This window comes from Diceros bicornis, chromosome 8, assembly GCF_020826845.1.
Source record: "Diceros bicornis minor isolate mBicDic1 chromosome 8, mDicBic1.mat.cur, whole genome shotgun sequence".
Lineage (NCBI taxonomy): Eukaryota > Metazoa > Chordata > Mammalia > Perissodactyla > Rhinocerotidae > Diceros > Diceros bicornis.
Window position 1 is genome coordinate 68,338,999 of NC_080747.1, and position 16,969 is coordinate 68,355,967.

Sequence of the window (16,969 nt, forward strand, 5' to 3'; positions counted from 1 at the left end):
GTACACAATGCCGTGAACAAGAGAGATGACATGAATACAGATACAGGTGCATTTATAGTGTTATAAGAGAATACTACATTCAACTCTATGACAATACATTTGAAAATCTAGATACTTTCTAGCAAAATATAAATCACAAAAATTGTTTCAACAAGAAGTGGAACACTTGAATTGTCTGATAAATCTAGAACATATTGAAAACTAAGTAAGATTTATCATATAAAAAGCTACCAAGACAAGATGGGTTCCAGCTGAGTTATATCTCACCTTAAAGAATAGATGATACCTGTGATATTTAACTGACCCCAAGATATAGAAAAGATTGCTAATCCCAGTGAAATGTATAAAACCATAATGACTTTCTAAATATCAAAATCTGATAGAATATGAAATATGGCTATAGACTAATCTTTTTTTTTTGCTGATATAATGTCTTTATTATTTTATTTTATTTTATTTTTTTAAAAATTTTTGTTTATTGCAGTAACATTGGTTTATAACATTGTAAAAATTTCAGGTGTACATCATTATACTTCTATTTCTGCATAGATTACATCATGTTCATCACCAAAATACAAATTACAACCCATCACCACACACAGGTACCAAATTATCCCTTTCACCCTCCTCCCTCCCCCCTTCCCCTCTGGTAACCACCAATACAATCTCCGTCCCTACGTGTTTGTTTATTGTTGTTATTATCTACTACTTAATGAAGGAAATCATACGGTATTTGACCTTCTCCCTCTGACTTATTTCACTTTGCATTATACCCTCAATGTCCATCCATGTTGTCACAAATGGCTGGATTTCATCGTTTCTTATGGCTGAGTAGTATTCCATTGTGTATATATACCACATCTTCTTTGTCCATTCGTTCCTTGATGGGCACTTAGGTTGCTTCCAAGTCTTGGCTATTGTGAATGACGCTGCAATGAACACAGGGGTGCGTGTACCTTTACAAATTGGTGTTTTCAAGTTCTTTGGATAAATACCCAGCAGTGGAATAGCTGGATCATATGGTAGTTCTATCCTTGATTTTTTGAGGAATCTCCATACTGTTTTCCATAGTGGCTGCACCAGTTTGCACTCTCACCAGCAGTGTATGCGAGTTCCCTTCTCTCCACATCCTCTCCAACACATGTTGTTTCCTGTCTTGTTAATTATAGCCATTCTGACGGGCGTGAGGCGATATCTCATTGTAGTTTTGATTTGCATTTCCCTGATAGTGATTTTGAACATCTTTTCATGTGTCTGTTGGCCATCTGTATATCTTCTTTGGAGAAATGTCTGTTCAGGTCTTTTGCCCATTTTTTAATTGGGTTGGTAGTTTTTTTGTTGTTGAGACGCATGAAAACCTCCCCAAAAATAAAAGTCCAGGACCAGACGTCTTTCCTGGTGAATTCTACCAAACATTCAAAGAAGACTTAATACCTATCCTTCTCAAACTCTTCCAAAAAATTGAGGAGGGGGGAAGCTCCCTAACTCATTCTACGAAGCTGACATTACCCTGATACCAAAACCAGACAAGGACAATACAAAAAAAGAAAATTACAGGCCAATATCACTGATGAACATCGATGCAAAAATCCTCAACAAAATAGTAACAAATCGCATACAACAATACGTTAAAAAGATTATACACCATGATCAAGTGGGATTTATTCCAGGTATGCAGGGATGGTTTAACATTTGCAAATCAATCAACGTAATACACCACATTAATAAAATGAAGAATAAAAATCACATGATCATCTCAATAGATGCAGAGAAAGCATTTGACAAGATACAGCATCCATTTATGATAAAAACTCTGAATAAAATGGGTATAGAAGGAAAGTACCTCAACATAATAAAGACCATATATGAGAAACCCACAGCTAATATCATCCTCAATGGTGAAAAACTGAAAGCTATCCCTCTAAGAACAGGAACCAGACAAGGATGCCCACTGTCACCACTCCTATTTAACATAGTACTGGAAGTCTTAGCCAGAGCAATCAGGCAAGAGAAAGAAATAAAAGGGATCCAAATTGGAAAGGAAGAAGTGAAACTGTCACTATTTGCAGATGACATGATTTTATAAATAGAAAACCCTAAAGAATCCACCAGAAAACTTTTAGAAGTAATAAACGAATATGGTAAAGTTGCAGGATACAAAATCAACATACAAAAATCAGTTGCATTTCTGTACTGCCATTTTTTAACTTTTTTGTTTTTTCCTCAGTGTTTTAGTAGTCCTTCTCTGTTCCTTTCTTCTTCTATACAGAATTGATGGTCACTTTAGTTTGACCTCTGTCTGAAAGCTGTACTCTTTAACTCCCCTCCTCCCTCCTTTTATGTTTTTGATATCATATCTAACCTCTTTTTTGTGCATTTGTATCCATTACCCTCTTATCATGGAAATAGATAATTTTTCCTATTTGTGGTCTTCTCTTTTCCCCTTAAATCAGTCCCTTTAACATTTCTTGTAGCACTGGTTTCTTGGTGACAAACTCCTTTAATTTTTGCTTGTCTGGGAGAATTTTGATCTCTCCTTCCATTTTGAATGATAACCTTGCTGGGTAGAGTATTCTTGGCTGTAAGTTTTTTCCTTTTAGCACTTTAAATATATCGTGCCATTCTCTTCTAGCCTGTAAGGTTTCTGCTGAGAAGTCAGCTGATAGCGCTATGGGGTTTCCTTTGTATGTAACTTGACATTCTCTTGTAGCTTTTAGGATTCTCTCTTTATCTTTAATTCTGGACATTTTGATTATGGTGTGTCTTGGCGTGAGCCTCTTTGGGTTTATCTTGTTTGGGGCTCTCTGTGCTTCCTGTACCTGGATGTCTGTTTCCTTCCTTAGGTTAGGGAAATTTTCATCTATTATTTCTTGAAATAGATTCTCTGCCCCCTTGTCTCGCTCTTCTCCTTCCGGGACACCTATAACATGGATGTTAGTGCGCTTGATGTTGTCCCAGAGGTCCCTAAGACTGTCCTCACTCTTTTTAATTCTTTTCTCTTTTACCTGTTCAGCTTGGGTAATTTCTTCTAGTCTTTCGTCCAGCACACAGATCCGTTCTTCTGTATCCTCTACTCTGCTTTTGAGTCCCTCTAATGAGTTTTTCATTTCCAGTATTGTATTCTTCATTTCTGATTGGTTCTTTTTTATATCTTCCATTTCTTTGTTGACATTCGCACTGAGTTCATCTATTCTTCTCCCCACATCAGTGAGCATCCTTAACACTCTTAGTTTGAACTCTGTCGGGTAGGTTGCTCATTTCTGTTTCACTTAGTTCCTTTTCTGGGGTTTTGTCCTGTTCCCTTACTTGGAATGTATTCTTTTGCCTCTTCATTTTGCCTGTTTCCCTGTGCTTGTGTCTATGTATTAGGTAGGTCAGCTACATCTCCTGCTCTTGGATAGGTGACCTTATGTAAGTGATGGCTTAGAAGGCCTGCCGTGTGCTTCCCTCAGTTCTCAATGTTCCAGGGGTGATCCCTCTGTGGGCTACGTGTGTCCTTCTGTTGTGGCCTGTTTGCTCTCCCTGTAGGCACCCAGGGAGGCCAAGTTATGCTCCTGGCCAGCTGTTGTAATGCTCAGCTGCTTGTAGTTGTTGCGGGCCCTTCAGTCTCTTTATCAGGTGTGGGGAGCCCCAGCACAGTTGGCTACAAGTTCTAATACCACATTTGTGTTGCAGTATTTCTTTTAAGTGAGTAGGCCCCCAGCGTGGCAGGTTGTTTGGCTCAGGGCCTTACAATTGCTGCTGTAAGCCTCTAGCCTATTAGGTCTCTTGTCAGCTCTCTGAGGATTGCAACTGGGTGGGGCTGGGCTCAGGCACAGGAGCACTCAATTGTTTCAGGCTTTGGAAGGTGGGGCAAACCCCCTATGTGGGTCTTTGAGAAGCACAAGTCTTCTGCAGCTGACAAGCCCTGCCACCCACAGGTCCACACACACAGTCAACACAGTCCTGCTCCGTGTGCCCGCCCCAACCTCCCCAAGCAGACCCAGTCTCTCCACGGTGGGAGCCCCACACACTCTGCCACCGCCCCACACTCTCCACCACTCCTTGTGCACACCCTGTCTGCTCAAGTCGGCTCAGTTGCCAGGCTGCAGAGAATCCAGTCACCAATCTATGCAGGCCCACAAGTTGCCTGAGGGCTTGTTGTTGGGTGGGGCCAGTCTCTAGGGTGGGCTGCCTGCCCTGGCTGAGCTGGATTAACTCGGTGCTCTAGCGGGTGGGGCAGACCCTGGGCTAGCAGGCCTCAGGAAGAACTCCAATGGCGTCTGTGTCAGCATGCCCACACCGGGCCACAACAATGGCCGCCGCCAATGTCCCAGTCCCTGGAGAGGTCTCACCCCTCACCGAGATGCACTCATGGCCTATTAGGTGAGTCTCTTTTCACCACAGCACTGTGCACCTTTCTTTCTGGTGATTTTAGGATGCTTTCTGAAACGGGTGAGTTTGTGCGCGAGCCCTTTAAGAGCCGGTTTTAGTTTCTTTGTGAACCGGGTTTTCTGGGGGTATTCCCCAATGCTTTAGTAGCAGGCAAAGTCAGATATTATGCCGCTGGTCTCGATTGTGCTGGGTCCACAAAATGCCCACAGCGGGGGCGCTCCCCGGCTCAGGGCCCTGTGCCTCCAGGGAGGGCTGAGTACCTATGGGCTGCTCCCGGGTGGCCATGAAGCTGGCGTCTAGTGAAGGCGGCGTTTTTTCTCTCCAGACGGGAGTTTCTGCCTCTTCTACCTCAGTTAGGATTGTCTGTTGTTGCAGGAGTTCCTCTTATCCGGTTTTCAGTTCTGTCTCAGGGGTAATTTTTCCACGAGTAGTTGTAAATTGGCTGTGTCCACGGGAGGAGGTGAGTTCCGAGTCTGCTTACACCGCCATCTTGACTCGAGATCCCAGACTAATCTCTTCTAAAGGTCTAGAAGAGAAACTTCTAAATAAAATGTGATTAAATAGAATTTTGTATGATTAATTTATAGAATGCAAGGATAGTTCAATATCAGAAAAATCTAATATGTAATACATTAATAAATTAAGAGAAAACCTTATGATATAAATAGACACTGACAAGCATTTGATAAAATTATGCACCAATTCTTAATAAAAACACTAAGTAAAATAAGAATAATAGGAAACTACCTAAATATAACAAAGATTATTTACTTTTAAAAAGCAACTATTATTCTAAATAGTAAAATCACTTCAATTAAAATTAGCAACTAGACAGAGATGCTGGCTGTAACAATGACTGTTACACAATACAATCCTGGAGGGTCTAGGTAATGCAAGAAGAGAAGAATAATAAAATAATTGCTATAAACATTAAAAAATAGATAGAATTAACTCTTTTTATTAATATAAATATATACCCAGAAAATCTAAGAAACTGTAGTAAAATGACCTATTTGGATTAATAAGATAATTTTATAAGTTGACTGGATATAAGATAAATTTACAAAAATCAATAGCTTTTCTCTATACAAAAAATTAAAACTTAAAAAGAGAAATGATAAAAATATTTTATTTACAATAGTAACAAAAACAGTAAAATATTAGGGAAAAAATTGAACAAATAAGTCCAGGACCATATTAAGTAGACCATAAAGAAATCATGGAAACATATAGAACAAGATCTGAACAAATTGGAAGATTCGTCATGGACTTGGTTGGGAAAATTTAATATCATACATTCCAATTCTTACAAAATTGACCTATACATTTAATGCAACTCCACTAAGCATCATAGCAGATTTTCTGTTAGGTATGAGAATTGGATATAAAATTATTTAAAATTTCATGTCAGAGAATAAATCTATGAGAATAGACAAGTAAAGTTAAAAAATAAAAAAATATTACAAAAGAATAATGAAGAGGAATAGTGTTAATAGATTAGAACATACTAAAAAATCACTCTGATAAATAGAATATGATTTTGTCACAGGAATAGACAAAGAGCTCTGCGGCACAGAATTGAGAATACAGACATAGACACAACTATATATGAAAATTAATGTATATTTAATATCTTAATGAAATAAAATATTTAAAAAACATAAAATAGTTAAAGCCCTTCAAGAAAACCTAGGGGAATACAGAGTTTCCTCTCATAATGTCTATTCAGTTAACAACTTAGACATAATGGCTTTTCAAATGTTACACCACTTTTTGGATGGTTTTCTCACCAGAAATGTGTCAAATAAATGGACTAAAAGAAGTAATATTTCAACATTACGGTTTCAGGCAAAGACACATCATTTACTTGACACAATAGTTTTCAATCGGAGAGATCATCATATATAACAGAATTGAATTGTGCGTCTTGTTTGGGTGAACCCAAAATATTTTGCTTTGAGTACAGCCATCAAGGGAGAGGGATGAAGAGGTAGTATTTTCTATGTCTTTTCAATCTGTCGTGCACATATACTATTTCCACATTTTGAAACGTTCTTGTTTTTCTTTTATCTGAATGTGCTTTTCTGGGCAATTTGAATATAAAATAATCATGCACCTCCCAAAAGGTTTAAAAATTGATGAAGACAATGGGAAAGAAAGAGAAAAAAACAGAGTCTAAAACATACATACATTTTGTGTGTGAACTGCATTTACTTTCAAATTGTTTTTTGTTCACCTATATTGGTTTTCACTGTTTAACTAGTATATTTTTCTATCTGTGAAAATTATTCGGGTATCTCCTGAGTTGTAATGAAACACATCATAATTTTTCCCCTTAAAATTAGTGAAAATATTTTTTTCTATTGTGATAAAAAACACATAATATGAAATCTACTCTCTTAAAATTTTATGTGTATAGTATAGTATTATTAACTATATGCACATTGTTGTGCAGTAAATCTCTAGAATTTTTTCATCTTGCTTGACTGCAACTCTGTGTCCTTTGATTAACAACTCCCCATTTCCCCTTGCCTCTAGCTCCTGGCAACCTCTGTTCTACTTTCTACTTCTATGAGTTGTAGTATTTTCAATTTAATGGCTTTTTACCTAGTGGCAGGATTTTAAAACAAATTAAGGTTTTTAAGTAAGAAACAGGCTTATATATACAATACAGGTAGGGGTGAGGGTGAGGGGAAATGATGTTCTTAATATTAACTGTAAACCCAGAAGCTAGAAAAAAAAAATAGGGACATATTTGCCAATTTAAAATTTATGTTTAGAAAAGATACCATACCCACAGACAAAGGATTGATTTTATAACATTTGCAACACAGATGACAAAGAACTGTCATCTATAAAATATGAAGAACTCATAAATTTACAAGTAAAAGGATGAGCCACGCAGTAATAAAAGGGCAGAAGATAAGAATATACTATTTACAGAGGAGCAAACACAAATGGTTAACAAACATATAAAAATATGCTTAAACTCACTAGCAGAGAGAAAGACACAAATTAGAGTAAAAATGAGCTATCACATTACACCTATCAGAATGGCAAAGTTTAGAAAGTGAGAACTTGTGCTGGTGAACATTTGGGGAAAAGTTTCTCTCCTATGTTGCTGGTGAAACTGTGAATCGCAGTAGCCTTTTGGCTACTGTTTGGTTATTATTGTGTAATAATTTAAAATAATTATTAAAGAGACAACATGTATTCCCTTCAACACCCACTCTTAGAATCCATCCCACATAAATAAAAACACCAGTATGAAAGGATATATGCCCCAAGTTTATATTCAGCAATAAGTTAAAAACCAAGCAAATGACTATCAATAGGGAAATTATTGAATTTTCACATCCGTACCACGAATGTTATCGAGTCTGTGTTGAATTTAGAGCTATACTAGCTGACTTGAAGAAATTTCCACCAGTATTGTGGGATGAAAAAACCATGGTGTAAAGAATGTGCATGATGCAATCTCATTTTTTTGTAAAGCCATAACGTTTATATTTATATGCCAGTGGGTATGCATGCATATATATATGTGCATTTATACATGTTTGTTTATGACTAAGTGTACATGGATAAAAATGCAGATGGACTCACTCTAGGTTGTTAACATAAGTTAATTCACAGTAGGGCTAAGTGGAATGTGATTTGGGATGGGGAAAGGGAAGAGAAGGGAAAGGAGAAGGAAGTAAAAAGCAAAAAATATAAAAGACTATATTTTTGAAAAGCACCTATGATTATATAGCAAGGATGCCTCCAGCTGTATTTAATAGACGACACTGACTTAACTGGCTTAAACAATAAATATATGTATTATTTCATGTAACAAAAAGTGTTGAAGTAGGGTAGGCCCAGTTTGATTAATTCCAGGGATAAATTATGTTATCAAGGAAACAGATAGCTTTTGTCTCTCTACTCTGTCATTCCCAGGATGTTGGCTGTGTTCTTGGCTATCTCTTCCCAAGGCCACAAGCTGATGGTCAAAACTCCAGGCATCACAGGCAGTCATAACCATATCCATGTTTTATGTTTATTTTTAGAGAGGAGGAAACCTGTCCGAGAGCCTGCCTAACATTAATGACCAAGAGTACTGGTTTAACTGACCAGATTTACCCTGAGGCTTTGAGTGGGATCCCCATTTCTGAAGGATGGACACCTGAACAAAACCGCATTTCTCTTTGCAAGGAAGCAGAGAGAAATGCCTATTAGGCAAGCAATAGTGCCTGCTGCTTATGACCTAATCCAATATGTATTCATATGGAAATATATGTGCTTGTATATTGTACCAAGATATTCATATGGTTAAATTTCAAAAAGAAAGCATATGTCCTCATTGAGAAAAATCATAGCAGCTGTTTGACATGTAATTTTAGAAGTGCAATACAAGGGCTTCTTTTTAGAGCTTTCAAATTTCAACCCAAATGGAGGAAATTTGCTAGAGAACGTGTAACTCCACCACTATGAGTAATAATACTACAATGTTTTTGTGTCACTTAATGGTTTAAGAGGTTAACCTTTTGCTCCACCCCAAAACAAGCAAGCCATTGATCTTCAAACAATACAAATGGTTTTTTTCTTTGTTTTTCCCTTTTTAAATTTATTTAAGGAAAGCTTGGTAGAGACTCATCCATTCTGAGGCGATGTGTAGGATTACGTTTTGTGAACCTATTGTGTTGACTTTTGAGATAAAAGCTCTTAAGGATTTTTTAAACCATCAAGCAGTATCTATCAGAACAAATAAAGGAGAGACGGCTCTATTCTTTTCAGGCAGGATACATTCTGTGACCTATCTTTTCTGTGACCTACAAGGCTTCAGGAGAAGAGCTTCCAGAGTTTTATTGGCAATGCCACTATTAGAAGGACTTCCCTCTCTCTTCCAAGCTCTTTGGGGGTCAGTCTTAAAGCGAGCATTAAGTGAATGGCTAATGGAATTAAGGGTATAATAATAGAAGGATATAGTGAGACAATTGTATTAACAAGAAATAAATCATGTCGAATGTAAGGTAAGTGTTTTTTAATTGATTGATGGGAAGGATGCTCCACAGGTTTTCTCGGGGACTAACAGCCATTTACCTCCCCATCTACAATAAAAAGCCAAAATGTAGAGAAAAAAGATAAGAAAATTATGCAGTGGGAAGATAAATTATTCAGAGAAGATGGCCATTTTGTGCTGACATCACTAATGTGAAAAGGCATTAAATCTTTGACACTAGTTTCATTCCTTAGGAGCTGTGGGGCTAAAACAACATTTTGTTCTAGAGATAAAAACTGAAGCGTCTACTCCTAAAGCTTTCCTCTGTGCCATGAATGGCTTCCAAGGTGACTGGATACCTGAAGAAATGGCTGGTTCTGTGCTTTCCAAGTTGAATAACAATTTTGCACTTTGAAAGCTAGAGCCTCTGACTATATTATTGCAACAATCTTGCTGTCAATATTTTTCAACCAGTTGGCAAGGCTTATGTGCCCTGATGTCAAGGATGTAGAGAGCTACATGGAAGACATTTTAAAGTACTATTGAATATAGAAAAACTTGATGCTGAATTTCATAACTAAATGCTTTGAATTATGCTCTCACAGTTACCAAGTCTCCTCTTTGAGTTTAGTTCCTCTTATATCCTACCCTAATCCTCTTTTTCTGCAGCTATTCTTACTACTTAGTTACTAGGACAGCCCATTTCACACCAGCAGTACTCTAGGGACTTCTTATTGTAAGATTCAGATATGAAGGAGAGTGGGTAGATTCAATTTATATGTGGGCACGGGGCTATGTTTCTTGCTACAACTGCTTTAAGAGTTACTTCAAATCTTTCCCTGTTCCCCCACTATGAATTTTTCTGCTTTCCAGAAGGTGATGGAGTGGTGCTGGGCAGAATATCCCTAGGTGTACATTACGCTCACAGACCCCCTAGTCCTGGATTATATTAGGAAAAGAAGTCCAGTATTATTTCAAATACAATGATAAATTCCAAAGAGATCTAATCATCGAACACTTGCCCTCCTTAATTATTAATGAACTTCATATGCACCATTTAAATATGATATCTTTGACTTAAAAAGTTAAATACAAATATAGATCTTGTGTAAAATAGCATCTTAATATTATAAAGGAAACTTCAACATGCTAATAATGAAAAGGAAAGAGGAACATTTGGATTTGGAGAGATAGGGTGAAGACAGGGCAAACTTCCAGCCCATTTATTGGTCTTCAAGGGGTTTCCCTCCTTCCTATCACCTTTCTTAGATATAAAAAAAAAACATCACACAGCTTACCTTCCAAGAAAAGAATATGACCCCAGTCCACTGGCTTTCAATCATGGCACTTGAAGGTCTACAAATTGGTCCCCCCATTTCTGATACTATCTATTATCTCCCACCAGATAAAGTTCCTTGGTATATGTTAAACTTACTTGTACCTTCTCTACGTGTTTCTAGTTTTGGAGCCAACATACAGGCTGCTGTTCTAACCTAGAGCGATTTCTCTACTCTTCTACTCTTCTACTCTCCATATTCCATCACCAATCATCTGCCTTCAAAATTTGCTCTTAGACTACAGTCCATGGATCTTTGTTTACTAGTGTCCTGATGAAAGGTTAAGTCATCTCCTGAGAGTTGAGGTGGTGGTGGGGATCGAATTCAAACAGGCGGAATGCGTCTAGAGCCTTGGGAAATGCAGAAATGTTGTCAAACAGCCAAAGAGGAAAAAGCACTAGGGAGGAAATAAGAGAAGAATAAGATGAGGAACAGAGAGGCCAGGGATCAACTAAGAGAGCCAAAGTGTCCAGTGGGCCCAGTTGTCATAGTTTCTGATTTTCTCCATCATAATAAAAATAAGACAGTGCTGAGGAATCAAGGGACAAAGAATTTTAAGATACTACAAGCAGTTTGGAAATGGCTGCTCATGGCTATAAAGCTAAGTAAAGAAACAAATGAAGCCATGAAGGTAATGATGGACTGGGAGAAATGGGACGGTGTGTGGCAATACAAGAGATGGAAAATCAGGATACTAAAGTCAGGAGGAGGTCATTCCAAGAACGAGATGTCGGAAGTGGAACAAAATTATGCCCATGTCTCACTCTTGCCTAAATGGCGGGAAAGCACTATTTTTTTTTACAATAGGAGTAGGACTAGCTGGAAGTTAAGATTTGGGCTGTTAGACCCATTTCCTAATATTCAGTGTTGTTCTTCTCTTTTTCCTCAGAGGGTTTGATGAGAAAAATTATCCCTAATTGGTTAAATATTTGAGGTTCCATTCCCAGGTCCATCATCCATTTCCCTCTTATACATTGCAACAGTGTACAATGGGATGATTTTGGATTTTAAAGTTGAATTTCCAAGTTTGAGTTCTGCTTCTTTTGTTAGCAGTATTACCCTTAGTATTTACATGAAGATTTTGAGCCTCAGTTTCTTCACCTGTAAAAAGAATACAGCATTAACTTCTTCACAGAAAAGTTCTGAAGATCAAATAACATTTGTGGAAAGAATTTTGTATATTGTGAAGAGTTATTATTGCTTTTTTTTAATATCCCAATTTCTCTTTAAAATGGGGTTGGCAGACTTTGCAGAATTGTCTTTCTCATTCACCTCTATATCCTCAGTGCCAAATATACTGACTGGACTACAGTGAGTGACAAATATTTGTGGAATGAATGAATGATATAATTAATAAATGAAATTTATACTAAAACTATTTGATACATAATTGAATATGGCATTAAGGTAGGTCATCTTGGACCTAACCCAAGGAGCTTTAGTAATTTTTAAAGTAGAAAAAGGATTTTTATTTTAAGATATATTGGTCTTCTAGGCATGAACCTATAAGAGAATGTTCAAGTAAAACTCTTGAGTGCTATCAAAACGTTTAAAATCCTCACATGAAAGGCCCTGAAAATTGTTTATGTAAGTTTACATAACTTCTAGCTTCTTTTCCTTCTGGGGAATCATTCATTATTATGCGCCAATCTTGTGACAATTTCTCAATATCTGGCTGTTACACTAAAATGACCATAGCAGTTCTTAATTTTTCTGACCACTTCATAGTGCCATTTCCTGTGAATTAATTTAGCTTGGCTATTAACTAAGGATTTGGGGCTGTCAATGCAATTTTGCCCATTAAAGACAATAACCTTGGCAAGACCTGAGGTATTATTCTTAGTTCTCCTTTGAGATGACTCTCTTTACATCTTTTGAGATACTCTGATTTATAGAATCATTTATTGTCTACAAGTCTTGATTAGTCGAACTTCTTAAGATTTCTACAGTCAACTCTAACCATAGATATTTAGCTTTTATCAAGAGAAAGATTTGGTGCAAAGAGCTGAAATATACATGGTGGCACTCTAAGCTAAGTTATGCTACTTTTGTTTTTATGGGAGAACTAACTCTATGCAATCTTACAAGAATGTTTTAATATTTAATACACAAGCTGTGTAATTTTTCATGGGTAATTGAAGCTGAATCTGAAGCATTAAAAAATTAAGCACAGCTAACCGAATTTTCAAAATGATAGATAATGTCTACTATTAAGTAGAACTTTCTGTTGATTAATGCAATGATGGGAGTGGAAGTGGGGGAAGGTTCCCTGAATTTTCATATATTTCCAAATGAGGTTTTGCGTTGTCTAAAATCTGAAAGAGTTGGTTTATTGAACTATGGGCTCATGTAACAAAGTAAAGAAATTGGATTTATATGATGATTTAGTAAACCTACTACCTGATTCTATCATTGCCAGACAATTTTTACATTATATTTTCCTTTAATACTATGTGGAGAATGCCAGGTAGTAGTTAGAATCGTGTCTTTAGAGGGTTCAAGTCATACTAACTATATACAATGGAGACGATAATAGTAATAGGTTCTATTTCATAGGATATGGTGAGAATTAAATTTATTAATCAATTCAAAAATACTTAGAACAGTGTCTGGAATAAATTAGAGCTAAAAAATTATCTATTGTTATTTTGTTTACGTGGCATCTGAATTAAACATGTGCAGGGCTGGTTTTCTTTTGGCCATTTTAGCTTTTAGCTCCGTTCTGTGGATTGGAATGGCCATGTGTCATTGACTCAATTTCATTGTTAGGTTGACCAAAAACGTGTTTTCTGTCACTGAACTCAAAATATCGATAGAACCAGATTTGCAAGTAGCTATTACCTTACAACTCACTTCTAAAGTCTTATTTTGTAGTTAGCTTGTTTCTTAGATATAGGTACTACAGAAACCTATACTACATTGCACTGGGGTCATAGACAACAACACTAATAAAAGAACTGTTTTTAAGTGTGGGAAGGAAAAAAATCTTTTTGAAGCCTAAGATGATTCAGCTAGATGAAGATGATAGAAATAGGGGAGTGCCAAAAGATGTTTAAACATGGCTAGTTTGTTCCAACAGTGAAATGTTAGTTGCATGAATATTTACTGAACTCCATGGTTGAAAGAGCTTAAACTCTTACCACAGGGCCTGGTACATAATAACCACTCTATACATTTTTGGTATTAATATGGCATGTTCTGGACTAAGTATTTTATATGTAATCTTTCATATAATATGACATTGTGACAAAGTAAATTATTTTTGCCTTTTACAAATGTGGAGACTGAGACTTAGAGAGTTAAATAACTTGCCCAAGGTCCTATACGAGTAAGTGGTAGAATGTGGACTTCAGTGCAAGTTTGACTTTAAAACTCAACATCTTAACCATATGCGATATTGCTTTTCATGCTTTGCAACAGCCTGGGGAAGTCCTGTAGTCTGCTTGGTAATTGTGGACAGTGTGGTAATACACATGTAGAGGCCTCAGGGAAATCAATGATGTTGTAAGTACTTTGTTATGACTATGGCAAGTTACTTAGCCTTTCCTAAATTTAGTCTTCTCACTTATATGGTGGATATAACAATATCTACCACATAGGATTATTGTGAGGAAATGAGGAAAAACATAAAACCCTCAATACATGATACACCCTCAGTAGACATTCTTTCCCCTTCTCTTCCTTTCCTTGTACTAGGCACTGGCCATTTATTGCATGAACTATAGATAAAATGTCTGTTGGGTTCTATCTTCCAATTGATAAGTCATTGTTAAATCATTTTAGTAGCATGGTAAGAGATAGCTAGAAAAGTAGATGATAGATAGATAGATAGATAGACAGACAGACAGATAGACGCCATTACAGTGATGGGAAATCCAAATAAGAGACTTACTCAATAAAGACTACTCTAATCACAGTCCTAAAAGGACTGCACCCCATTTCCCAACCATTCAACTAGATGAGATCCCTTTGTGTAACTGATAAATCTCCACAAGTTCCATAGCTCCACTCACAGAGCCTTGGCCACAGAAGGCATCCAGTACATATTTGTTGCTTCATTGATTCAAAGAGGAAGGGAACAAGATATTGGCCATGTTGAATTTACATTTAGAATCAATTTTTCAATTTTAATAATAGGATTATGAGAGATCTTTCCCATTTTATTTCTCCCATAATTTTCTAGCACATTGATCTTTGTTTAAACTAACCAGAACACTTAGGCATTGAATAATTAAACCAATCATCCGACAATCTGGATGCACTGTATTTAATGTTATTTTTTAAATTTGAACTTAAATAACCCAAGACTAGATCTGGTATCATAAAAGAACTCATTTCATCAGTCACTATTTGCTTGATTTCTTAAATGTACCAAACACCTTAAAAGCTACTATGCAAATGTTAAAGTTCAGGTAGGTATTTTAAAAAAAAGTATCAGAGCAGATTCACTATTGATAATAAGGCAAAAACCATTTCATCATCTATTTTTTTAAAAATTAATATTCTGAGTAGTGACAAAAATTATAATTGGTGACTTCACTGACTGATATAGGTTTTCCTGGTATATAAAAAGGTGACATTGTATCTACTTTTAAAAATGCATGTATATAATATTTTAAGAATAATTTTTACAATTGATTTCTTCAGAGATCTAAATGAGCTTTGTGCCTATTTTTCTAAGTGCTAGGAAATTTAGATCTAAAAGTAAAAACAACCGAAAATGTTTGTTGTAAACTTTTCCTATATGTAGATAATGAATCGGTAAGAGTCCTGGTACACCACCTGGTAAATGCTGAATCTTCAACACAATTGGCTTGTCCTGTTCCCCAAAACTGACATCAAATTATCTGAATAACAACTATTGTTTCTGAGTACTTACTATATGTCAGTTATGTTTCTTAGTTCTTTTCATAAATCAAGTCGTTTAAATCCATGGCAACATTATAGGTATTTTACAGATGAGGAAACTGAGGCTCAGAGAATATAAGTAACTTGCAAAGGGTTATACAGGTGGCAAGCGGCAGAGCTGGCATTCTGCCCCAGGTAGACTTGGCTCTAGAGGTTGTGATTTGCTTTTGTATTGCACAGCCTCTGAAAAAGTCAGGTGCCGACCTTTACCCCGCAGTCAGCATTTCAGAGAACTTACCCCAACTGCACAGATCCTCTCCAGGGACATCTGTGAGAGGAAAAGAAGCTGACCTCCCTCTGCATGGGGTCAGGTCTGGGTCTGTGGTGTACATGCTGGCCTCGCGGGGGCTTGGATAGCAAGTTCATCCATTCTTAAAGTGAACTGCAATTGCTTTCTTCTTCAGCAAGGTTCACCCCTCAGCCTGCCCTCATTAAACACCTGCATCCTTTTTCTCTTCTTGGGGTTTTGTGGGTGATTAACTACTTGACTTCTGAGAAGATAACTGGTTCCTACTGACAAAGTCTTTGGCTGCCTAGAAAAATCCTCTTTTCTGCTGCGTTAGATTGACCATTCCCTTCCCTTTTTTCTTCCTATGGATTGAGAGCCACTGTAGTGATGGAGCAGCAGGGATGACAGAACACGGGGACATTGCCAGCTGCCCCAATAATGGCGCTGCTACTTTACTCAGCCATCAGCTCCTTCCTGATGCTCTCCCAGCGAAGCCGCAGGCCTTGAGGTCTCCACCTGGGAGAGAGGCGCAAAATGAGGCTTCATGCTGGGGGTGAAGATTAAGCTCTAACTGGCCTTCCTGCCGAGGGTTTAAATGGTGCCAATTTGGGATGGATTTATCCTGGAGGTCTGCTAAAATCCACCTTTTCTTTCACTGAACACTGGTGATTACCTCTGAGAGCCCCAGAGGCTGCTTCCCCCATGTCAAATACATGTGGCTCCATCTAGGAGCTCACTGCTATCAGCTCGTTTATCCTGGGCCGTTCACTCTGCTTCTCCAAGCCCTTCATCTTCCTGAGCTGCTTGAACCACTTGTGCTCGTGGTCTCCGATTCATGCTGAAATGCTTTGAAAATGCAAGGGAAAACAAAGGTTTAACCCGGTGGGTAGGGAAAATCACTTAGACATCTTTTAACTTAAAAGCTACTATAAAAATTTATGTCATTATTATTCCCAAGGCTTAAAACAACCTCACTGCCACCATGCTGGGTAAAATGTGTTCAAGTTCCCAGCACGGCTTGGCTGACACCAGTAGGAGCCTCATCCACGTGAGAAAGCACTGCGGATGGCTCAGCTCCTGGTGTGGAATCTCAGCCCTGCTTGCTTGATAATTGCCAGGTGGAGCTTTCCTCACTCCATA